This window comes from Schistosoma haematobium, chromosome 4 (genome assembly GCF_000699445.3).
Source record: "Schistosoma haematobium chromosome 4, whole genome shotgun sequence".
In the NCBI taxonomy this organism is placed as follows: Eukaryota; Metazoa; Platyhelminthes; class Trematoda; order Strigeidida; family Schistosomatidae; genus Schistosoma; species Schistosoma haematobium.
The window spans coordinates 34613809-34626001 of NC_067199.1; positions in this window are offsets into that span (position 1 = coordinate 34613809).

The window sequence follows — 12193 nt, forward strand, 5'->3', positions numbered from 1 at the left end:
CAGATGGGATTACGTCCAGTTCCCAAATTCTACCCAAGACCTCAGTTAATCACACTGCTAATACTGAACCACCATCCTTAAAAATCTCAGGAGTGAACCTGTCAGGGCCTGCTGCTCTCCCTCGTTTCAGATTTCCTATGGCTTTTTCAACTTCGTAAAGAGACGGAGGACCTACATTAACTTGCCATTCAGGTTGACTGGAGATCGTGGGAAACCGAAGTGTGGCTGAAGGCCAGTTGAACTGATCCCCAAAGTGTTCTGCCCATCGATCCAATCTCCTGGATTGAGAATGAATAATATGTCCATCTTTCTCTCAGATTGTTTCGCTAACGGTCGGGTTCCTTATTCCGGTTTCCTTAACGAGTCTGAACAATTGTCTGCTACTACCTATTGCCACTGCCTTTTCCATCTCTCTTGCTTTCGCTACCCACCACTGTTCACGATCATTGCGTAGACTTCTTGTCAGCTTGCGCTTAAGCTGACTCCGCTCTTCTTTATGTCCGGAGCCAGATGGAATGAGTTTTCGAGCATCTATCAGTGCGGTAGATGCTGCTGAGATCCAGTGTTTCTCCCTAACCTTACGGGTTATCGTACTAGCAGATATCACTGCTGTTTCCACAGCTTTTCTGATATCATTCTATGCTGCCTTGGGGTGAGCATCACATACATGGCTGCCTTACTGTTTTTCTAGTTGTTCCTGAAATATACTCTTAGCTTGACTGTCATTAAGTAGGGCCCTGTGAAGTTATCTTGCAGCGTCTTTCCCACGTCCAGTAAGACGTAGACAAATACGCGCTCGTACTAGAGCATGATCTGAATCTAAGCATGTGCTCCAAAATGAACGACAGTCTTCTATGGAGCCCCTCCATCGGTGGCTGATAGCGATGTGATCTATTTGGGTCCAACGTTGGGACGAATTAGGGGGTCGCCATGTTAAAAGATGTTTTTCCTTATGCTTAAAGTTAGTATTTGCAAGAAAGAGGCGGTTGTCTGAACATAGCTGCAACAGACGGCCACCATTATTTGTTCTTTAAGCCACGATACCATAAGATCCCCCCAGGTGTCTTTCCCATTCGCTTAGTTTACCTACTTGAGCATTAAAGTCACTGGCCACTATTACTAAATCAGAGCGCCTAGCTTTTCGGAGAAGGTCGGAAAGCTTCTGTAAAACTCATCTTTTACATCATCTGAGCTGCAGCCAGTGGGAGAATAGGCAGAGACGACAAAGAGGCAACGAAGAGTGTCCCTATCTTTCCGAGTCCTTATTTTTCCGTTTAGTCGAACAGCGCACAAACGACTGTCTACTGGGATCCACTCTAAGAGAGCTAGTTCTGCCCTAGGACTCAATGTTATACCTACGCCGGCTAGGTCACCAGAGGCAGCATCAGGGCTTCCAGATACACGAAGTATGAATCGAGTCGGTTCTTTATTTTGACATGGTGAGGTCAAATGAATTATCTTACTCGGATCCTGTATGCGCATTTCAGAGACGCAGCAAAGATCGATGGCGCGAGATTCTAAAGTCCTAGCTAAGAAAGCCTGTTGTTCTATTTGGCACAGTGTTCGAACGTTATAAGCTCCAACATGAAGTTTAGAGCGTGGTTTCAGGAGACCAGGAATAACTTTCTGCGTACTCGAATCGCCTGCCCTAGCGGTGCGAGGTGATAAAGGGACGTGAGAAGGGTTAGTCGTGGAGATATGAGATTTATTAGGAAGTGTAGGGAGGATTTGAATGTGACCAACTTGGTCTCGTGTGCTGTTACAGGTATGAGGGCTGATGTCACTTCCCGGCTGCCCACACCGTGGAAGGGTATTTCTTGAGGAACCTGAAAGGGAAGTTGGATTAATGTTGGCCTTAGTGACCTGGGAGCGTGACCGCAGAGCCCAAGGGACAACTGCTTGAGGCCGGCCGCGCACGGCCTTCTTGTGAGAGGTTTTTGATGTGTTAGCCCCGTTCCCCAAAGGGCTTTACTGCCGGAGACGGAAATCCGTGAGGTAAGGTGAGGTGTGACATTGTTAGGGTCGACCTTTTCTAACCTCTTCCTTCCTTGTGAGAAGGCAGCATCGCTGCAGATGCTGGTTGTCCGAGGGAAACACCTTACTGCTGTCACACCCCTCTACAGTCAGCAGTACGACTTCGCCTTCAGACCTTGAGTTGCTGCTTTTAGTCTTACCGTTCTCCAATCGATCTGCCTGGCACGGTAGAACCTACAGGAACATATGTTCTAGCCAATATAGCTCGGTTGAGTCATCACGATGGGCAAGCCCGACCACCGCGTCAAGGTAGCAGCTACGGTCGGGATAATTTTCTTAAAATTAAATTAAATTGTAATGTTACATTTCGATTGTCTCTTGTTTTAATAGGTTTACTAGTGAAAAATATATGGCCATTTCGATACGGATTCTCAACATTAGCCAAACAGCACTGGAAAATGATGTCATGTCATTTTGAAATTGTTCAATAGTGTATACTTACTTCTCCATATTATCTTGGATGCTTCAGGTCTTACGGTTAATAATGATATATTTTTTTACGACTCAGTCGGAATCCAAATGGTTCATATTTTAAACTTCAATCAACTCATTAATTTGATCAGAAGAAATAGATGATTTATCGGTTATAAGATGTGTAATTTTACATTCACTAATCCTTAGATATTTCTATGGAGTAATGGTTCGAAACGTTGATAGTGGTAAACTAATTCATATAGCGCATAAAATTTATTAATTATTTTATTTAATGATAATATATCAACAGTATACAGGACTATACCAAAAATAGTTGTTTCTCAGTTTATTTACTTGTCCAACTCATTATGATTGTTCGCGTGTGATCTATTAGATTTCAATTGAGTAGCTTAAAGACGTGTTTGTTGCAGGACTTGAAGGTCTCTAAGTTCAATCCCATGTATGGAGTCGTTCTGTTTTACTTTATTCCCGGAAAACTTGGCCTTTAAAAGTAGAGAATATTCATAGGTTACTAGGGCTTGATCATCGCTGTCTTCAAATGATTGATCATGTGTGTTGCTCCACCGAGTACTCACAAAGAGGAAAAATGATTCGATAATGGAGTGAATCTTCATTTAGTGATGTGGTCAAGATATGTGTCACGTATAATTAACCACCGCTTATCTTAACCCTAAATTTTAATTGATACAGGAGTAAGCTGAAAAAAAGCTAGGGTCAGCAGTCCTTGAATTCACTGACTGTCGAATTGATCTATTTCGGTAGGTGTGAACTACCTCGTTTGTTCAGCATGATTATCATGAACTGTGGTTGAGTAACATGGTTCAGAATCAATCTCGATGCATTCATTCTTTTTATCTTCCCACAGATTCAGAGTTTCTACACTGTTCTAGACCTTTGATTCTATGAATTCGTTCATTCTTCTCGAATCATATTCTCTGTGCCTAATCGTTATTTATCTCTTACTAATTCCATTATTTTGATGTTTATCGTGATAGTTTCATCTAGCTTGCCTGCTGTATTGTGAGGACTTGTATCGATCCATATTATGTACCAGTTTCTGTTCTGCTTATAATTTACTGGCTATAGTCATGCCTAAATATTGTTTTTAAAATTTCCCTGATATTGATAAACTCATTAATTCATTTCAGTTCGTGAAAAAGTTTCTAACAAAATCATGTAACTTGATAACTCAAATTAACTTTCTATTTTATTTATAAACGTTTACTACCTGTTTAATTTTTTATTGAGATGGTGATAACTTTATCAATGTTACCATTATTCATCTTAGTTTATGATCCTATTTATTTATTTAAACACAACCATGGGTACGAGAAGGCACCAAACAGATATGCGCCACACAAATCATTCGATTTGTGTGAGGGTTGGGATACTTCTCTGGTGCCTAGACCGAATCAGGTGGTTTTCTTAGGGAGCCACCCCCGGAGCCTTCGACCTAAAGATTAAATCCACAAGGCAGTGGAGAAACGTAAAGAGATGCAGTCCCATGGTAGCCCTTAACCAACGATTGGTTCATACACCATTCATTTCCTTAGGATCCTGGAGCCCATGTGCATCATTGGTTTGGAATCAAGATTTTCCAACTCCCTTATGTGGAACCTCTATACCCACCAACCGGGTTAAAGCACCGGACATTGGCCTTTTGTCCTCTAAACTTCGTAAACAACACCCCGCCGCGAGAAAGCAGTAAGCACAACTTCCTTGGCAGTGGTTGTATACGCATGCTCATGTGTCAGCATTTCCAGAGGGAGGACGGATTCTCCCCACCCTCGGTCGTACCAGGGCATTTGGGAGCTTATGATCCTAAATGTCTATTTTTACGTACATTCATTCAAAAGAAACGGTAAAATCTAGTTAAAATTATGTTCAAAGTATAGGGAAATTGTCGTTAATTTGATTTCATTGGATAGCGAACTTATTTTCAAATTATGTTAGAAATGTGTCTGTTTATCTTACTAGATCAACCAATGTTCGAATAAAAATACTGATATTTGATGCAGATAATCTATTCCTTCTTTTCTTCACCTTCCTTTCATTTCATTTAATAGAATTATGAGGAAGTCAATTGCTTAAGCAGGGTTTTTTTCCATATTTATTGAATTAACTATGAAGTGTTTACATTCCAATAAAATAGTTGGTTTATTGGTTATCACTAATAGAAAGCGATAAATCTAGATTTCAGTACTGTTGTTACTGATTCCTGAAAGTAATTTTGGTTAGCGACGGAATAAATTGGATTCATATTACTCTGTTTCAATTATGATTTTATCTTGATTCAACTAGTTAATTTTAAGATACATATCTCTTATTGACGAAGTAGTTTCCAATATCTTTTTATTAGGTTCTACGGTTATGATTCATATTTTAGTTATGAAACTTTAGGAAGACAGAGTAATCACAAATGTAACTTATAACTTTCTACTAGTTAGTTCGATGCATAATTTTATCAAATTTAAACTATCCTCTCCCATCATAAAAGTTTAGTAATAGCCTTCTTATCAAATTAATGTTGAAATCATATGGTAGAATGGTTTCGTAAAAGATCTATTCATTATGCTTCTACTTGTTGAATGCTATTTAGATGGACGATGGTATCTATCTTAGAATTGTGGTCACGATTATCTACAATGACGGCTCAACAAAGTTGAAGTGATTTTAGCATTTGTTTCTTAGAGTTTTAATATGTCACACAGGTCAACTAATAAGCCGTCAAATTAAGGACAGTAAATTTCAGGTGGAAGAGTGAATCTGAATTCTAATTTTGACTCTGTAACATGATATGGTTATTGTACAATCACCAGTATTCTCATAGACAGGATGAGTATTTTTGAAAGACTGATAGTAGTGTACATTTTAGCACAGATTTTTTATGCTAGTGGTAAATTTTGAAAAAGTCCTGAACTAATAATGCAAAAGTGACTACTCACAAATATACCATACTTGATAAGTCTCAACCATTTTTTTCTAAGAGTTGTAATCATGTCTTCACTCTAGTGAGATTCTCAAAAATAATCCATTTCCTGTAGATTAGTTAATATTGAAATCAGAACCTTTAGAACCACTTTGAGCAATATGAATAGGATATTCATCCTAAGATAAATCGACTTTATCTACAGTGTAATTTAAAAACATTGATAGAATCTTCAGATTTCACCAGTTCCTACTAAGTGATGGATACTCGAAAACACATCTCTAGTAGCACTAAACATATTAATTAATTGAGACAACTTAAAAAAGATATAAACTGACTATGTTTCTATCAAATGATTTTAAGCAAAGGTAGTTTGTGAATACAAAAGAAGACATCCAAATCTCATTAGTAAAAATTGATATTGAGCAATTATTTGAACTTGTAAAAAAGCCAAAACGTTAAAAATCCAACTAGGTTCCTGGAATGATTAATGAATTACTATATAGAATACTTTTATATCAGTATCTTTAGTGTAAAATTGTAAATAGCTGAAATTTTTTATTGTTAAATCAATTCAGATGTACAACCACTGAATTATGTGATTAGATCTTCTAGATGACTTTTATGTAATACTGAATTTATTAGAATCCAAATACTAGACAATCAAATGTGTCTATATTGCTTCTTACTAAACATTAAATAATATCTAGTCATCAGTAATTAGATAATTATCAGGTGGGGTTTTGTGGAGATTTTTAGACGGCGGCTTCGTCCTAGTACGGGACTCCTCAGCAGTGCGCATCCACGATACCGCCCCCAGCGAGATCCAAACCTAGAACCTATCAGTCTCGCGCGCAAGCGCTTAACCATTAGACCGCTGAGCTGGCCGGCATCCAATGGTGTTAATGTCTAACTCCAACCAATCCACGAAGTTGCACCACCGTACACCATTGTCTTCAATGAGTTGATATCTCACAACAGACATGGTTGAACTCCACTGGTCATGGCTTCTCACTAGAACTCCAGGAAATGCCTCTTGAAGACAGTCACTAGTGAGCAGATGATTATTATGAGAAGAGGTTTTGTGGTCTAGCTTCAATTGACTCATGGTTTCAACTATTGAAATTAGATAATTCATTAAATTACTTTAAATTTTAACTTGAATACAAAATTATCATTCATATCTAGCTGTATAAATACAAGAATCAACTCATTATAATGGAATTCATTTGATAACCTATGATTATTATTATTATCATTATTATTTGTTTGAATCTTACTAATAGTTTGCTTATTTGACACATTCTAATCATCTCTATAGTAAATAATATTTGATGAACTCATTTTTATATGAAACATTCTTGTAAATTATTCATCAAATAGAATAGTTATCGTTTATAATGAATTAATGATGATGATGATGATAATAACAAGATTGTATGCTATTCAAAAGGTTACTATGACCACTGAAATAGAATTACAGACTTGAATTTGTTTTTTACTAGAATAAAGGAAATCGTAATTATGTAATAGATTTGTTGTTTATTGTGATTGATCATTGTGTAATAAGTAAGCAATTGTTACCTTTAGTCTCGTTGTTAGTACTGATCGGAACCTTTGTTTAACCTACATTTTATGTCGATCAGCATTCTTAACTGTTTGTGGGTTTGTGCACCTATGATTGCGTAGCGTAGTGATACCGCCAATTGTAGAACGGTGACTTATCGACCGAACCAATGACTGACAAAATTTGTACGAGCATTCTAGAGTCTTTATCGATCGTGCTTCTTACCTAGCCCTGTCTGTTAAGTCCAGAACACCAATGTCAGCCTCTGAGATATGAATAATTATATTTCAAACAAACTGAGTTTATATACAAACCAAACAGATCACATTGTAGCATAAAATAGGAAACAACATTTGTACAAGATTTAGTCAAAAGTGGCTGTGATTGAGGGAGATAGTAATTGATAGACTATGCATTACTCAAGAATGGTAAATGGTATAATAATAGTTCATAATTCAAAATAAAGCTTATGATAAGAGGAACACGAATATGAATAATTTAGTTACTTATCATTTATACGATAAAAATATGTGTATCGTATTAATCCAGAAATAGATTCCATCAGTTACCATCCATTATTCTCATCGGGATATAGCATTAACAAAAGATATCTGCAATCTTCAGCTCTGAGACTGATGAATTTGCAAGATTCGAACCTGTGTCATTTATTGTCATGTACAGAAATTTTATCACTCAAGTATTTGACTCTTGACTGATCTCCCCTATAGGCATGAAATATTAACGAATGTTGTGTTTGTCTTATTCTTAATGATAATCGAATTCTATCTATATTATTTATCTGATATGGTATTTTTATGTGTTCAGTCTTGTTGTAATATAGAATGAATTCTTTCTCTTAAATTGTCAATGTTTGAAAAGAAATCTAATAGTCTTCATTTGGAAATTACAATTTTCTACTTTTAATTATTCAGATCTAAATTATTGTATGCGACAGATATCCATCACAGGCGATGGATGAGGGTTGTGAAATATCGTGAATTGATTATGGTTATACATGTACACTAATGAGTACCAGCTCAATAATTTAGAGGTTAAATGTTCTCACATGAAACTACAGGTAGTGAGTCGTGGATGCGTACTACTCAGGTGTCCAATAATGGGGCAAAACATCCATTCAGTGCTTCCAGGTTTTCACTGGTAGTCTAGCTAAATTCAGTTCATGACTTTTTTTCTTGTTATTTGTTGGGGTGATCCAGGAAATTTCTTGCAAAAGACAAGCAAGTATCAGGAAACACTAAGAAGCGTTTCATCCAATCAGCGTTCACTTGAAGTTTTAGCCAAAAATATCAAGGAATTGAAACGTCACATGTAGAGGTTCTGATTGCTATACTGCTACTATGTTTAGTATCATTCCAGAATCATCGAGCAACCCAAGGACATTTAAAATATTATAAAGACCCTATATTTTCTGCATTGAAATGAACTTTGAAGTAAAGTACTTCTCGTATACTTTGCGTCTTCTCTCTCTCGTTGTTCAGGTCACTGTATAGTTCTAGCTTGGGGGTTACAAGAATAGCTTAGGAAACGAATATAGCGTTCAATTTGCAAGACTTATCATTAATCTAATCTTATTTTTAATTTGATCTTTACTATTAGTCATGGAATACTATTTATATTATTTTTATTTAGTAAAGGTTTATTCTGTTTTTTTAAAATTCAATAAAAATTATTTTAACATTGTTCATCATCATTGATTTAGGTCATAGCAATATATAGTTATTCCTTTTTGTAACATAATATATATGTTCCATCATAGTTACTATGTCATATTAAGCTTAATTTATATTAGAACAATAGGTACTTAATCAATCTATAAGTAGAATAGATGTACAATTAAAGAAGGTTTCAACACACATATATACACTAATGAATATATATATTAGTCATTTATGATAAGAATATGTACATCTTATCAGAGTTTTATGTCATAGAAATCTGTCATTTAATTGATCAATCTAATATAATCTCAATAGATTTACAATGTAACACTAACATTTTCTTTTTCATTATCAGAATGGGTTTTGTTAAGACTTTTAGAAATTTCACTGGTTGAAATCATGAGTCAATTGAAGCTAGATCACCATGGAAAACATGGAAGTACTGGACAGCCGTTTCGTCCTGGTACAGGACTCCTTAGCAGTGCGCAGTCGCGATCCCGCTCGCTGCGAGATTCGAACCCAGGACCTATCACTCTCGCATGCGAGCGCTTAACCTCCAGACCACTGAGCCGGCATCCAATGGTGTTAATGTCTAACTTCAACCAATCCACGAAGTTGCACCACCGTACACCATTGTCTTCAGTGAGTTGATATCTCACAACAGACCTGGTTGAACTCCACTGGTAACGATTTCTCACGAGAACTCTAGGAGTATCTCCTGAAGTCAGTCACTAGTAAGCAGGTGTAGATGTTCACTCTTATGTTCAACTTGATGTATTCCATACAGTATCGCTTGAAATATTCAACTCTGAGTTATCTGTTTATTTATAAATCTATCTATCTATCTATCTATCTATCTATCTATCTATCTATCTATCTATCTATCTATCTATCTATCTATCTATCTATCTATCTATCTATCTATCTATCTATCTATCTATCTATCTATCTATCTATCTATCTATCTATCTATCTATCTATCTATCTATCTATCTATCTATCTATCTATCTATCTATCTATCTATCTATCTATCTATCTATCTATCTATCTATCTATCTATCTATCTATCTATCTATCTATCTATCTATCTATCTATCTATCTATCTATCTATCTATCTATCTATCTATCTATCTATCTATCTATCTATCTATCTATCTATCTATCTATCTATCTATCTATCTATCTATCTATCTATCTATCTATCTATCTATCTATCTATCTATCTATCTATCTATCTATCTATCTATCTATCTATCTATCTATCTTAATTGTAATAACAGAATAATTACAAAAGAGTTTTCTTTAAGGGTTGATAGGAATTGTTATATCTTAGTGAAGATCAAATTACGGGTAACTTTTGAGATCTATTAATGGACCGTTATTCTATAGATATTCTTATTGTATAACTATTCAGTAACTAGATAATGTTTATCTATATTCCTCTTATTATAAGTTTCATTTTGATCTACAATCATGATACAATTTACTGTTCTTAAGTTATGTCCAGTTTATTGATTACTGTCTCCCAAATTCATAGTCACATTTTGGCTTGATTTTGTATAAATGTTATTTCCTATTCTATGATGTGATACCGTCTGTTCGGCTGGTATATAAACCAAATATGTTTGAAATAAATGTTTCACATAGTGGAAGGTTTTATTGGCGTTCTGGCCTCAGCTGGACGGGCTAGGTGAACAAAGGACCAATAAGGACTCTAGGCTACTCAACCCTGTCGAACGTCATTGGTTTAGTACAGTACTAGATTGAATAAGTCGTATTTCGATTGACAAATAAATCACATAACAACTAGCCGGGATTAGCAAAAATGAATTATATTCGTAGAAAATTTATTTTTCAAAATAATATTAGCTGAAAAACCTCGAAGAACTAAGAAAAACAAACATATTTTTCGAATATTTCACACACACACACACCTCTATATAAGACTGAGTTTTAAACTTTTAGGTCTCATGGGAAACATATTCATTACAGACTATCAAGTTTATGTTATTCTTGAAAAGCATTTTGTCTCGAAACATCAATTTTTTTTCTTCATTGATGATAATTCCGATCAATGGAAAACTCAATTTTTATTCAGATACAAATAGTGGGTCATTTCTTTGATGAATAGGGAATTCGACACCTTGAACGTTTTATATTCTATTCAATGGAATTGTGTCTAGTTAAGCTTACTATAATGGACTAGTCATAAGAATATAATTAACCGTTTATATTTATCCGTTATTTTCAAGTTGACTATTAGTGGTAACTTTTGAACAAAAGGTAACCTAGTGTGTTTTAAGTCTTATTTGATCTATTGAGAAATCTGTTTCATACAAATTTATGAGAACGTCAATTGATTGATAAAATATGTTCTTTTAATTGATTATGTAAATGATCCACAAAGTGTACACTTAGCTCAATGTTCTAATAATTTGGTTATTATTGAATCCCTGGTTGATAGAATCAAAACACTTCTAAACCATTTTTTTTTAAATTCTACCAGGTTATTCTAATGAGATTCTAATTCATTATCTAGGCATTGGAGACACTTTCCAGAACTATTGCGATAACATTAGGCATGAAACTTGGAATTTTTTTAAAAACACATTCACCTTTATTGAAAGATAAGATTCAGTAAACAATCTTATCAAATTCTAAACTATTTTGTATTCTATTGTAGTGAACAAGAAAACCAGTGAGGACAATCGAAAGTATTTAACACACAATTACAAGACTTGTTAATAAAATCTAACAATCATAAAGTAAATGCTCAATTTGCAAAATGACCATCATTTGTCTCAAAATCACTCAGATTTCATTGTTCTTGGATTTTCATGTAAATTGCATTCTGTTTCCATTCTTTACTGTTCGATCTTCTTGTCTCTCTGCTTCCAGACCTTCTGTTCACGACCAACATCATATAATACTTATGTCAATATAAGTAGCACATACCACACGATATTTATTGTTATCTTTTCTTTCTATTCACACATTCACACAATTCATTCTTCTAAATTACACTACTTTAGTACATTTGACCTACTTCGATTAGTGAAATATCAACATGATTTATTAGTAGTTTATTTTAATTATTTTTATCACCATTATTATTACTGTACTGAATGAGAACATTAGTGGAGACAATCAAATGAATTTTAGTACAACATTACAGAATGTCTTGGTAAAATCTAAGAACTATGCAATAAATACTTCATTTTTAAAATGTTCATCAACTGTCTAAGACTTTGTTAATCTTTTGTTTCCATGAAAACCACTCTCTTTTCTCATTCTCTTCTCTTTGATTTATCAACTTTCTGCCTCCAGGCATTCCACTTTTGATTGGTATTACATACTAATTATCTGTTGACATCAGTAGCACACACCACAATACTGTCATAATTCATTTAAAGTTTTACTTTCAGCTGTGTAATATGTATCGTTGTCAATGTTGATTTACGAATGATTTTAACTACTACACCGAAATTATGGAGAATATTTGTGTTGGCGAGATCCAGAAAAGTCCTCTAAAAAAGCTATAAAAGGC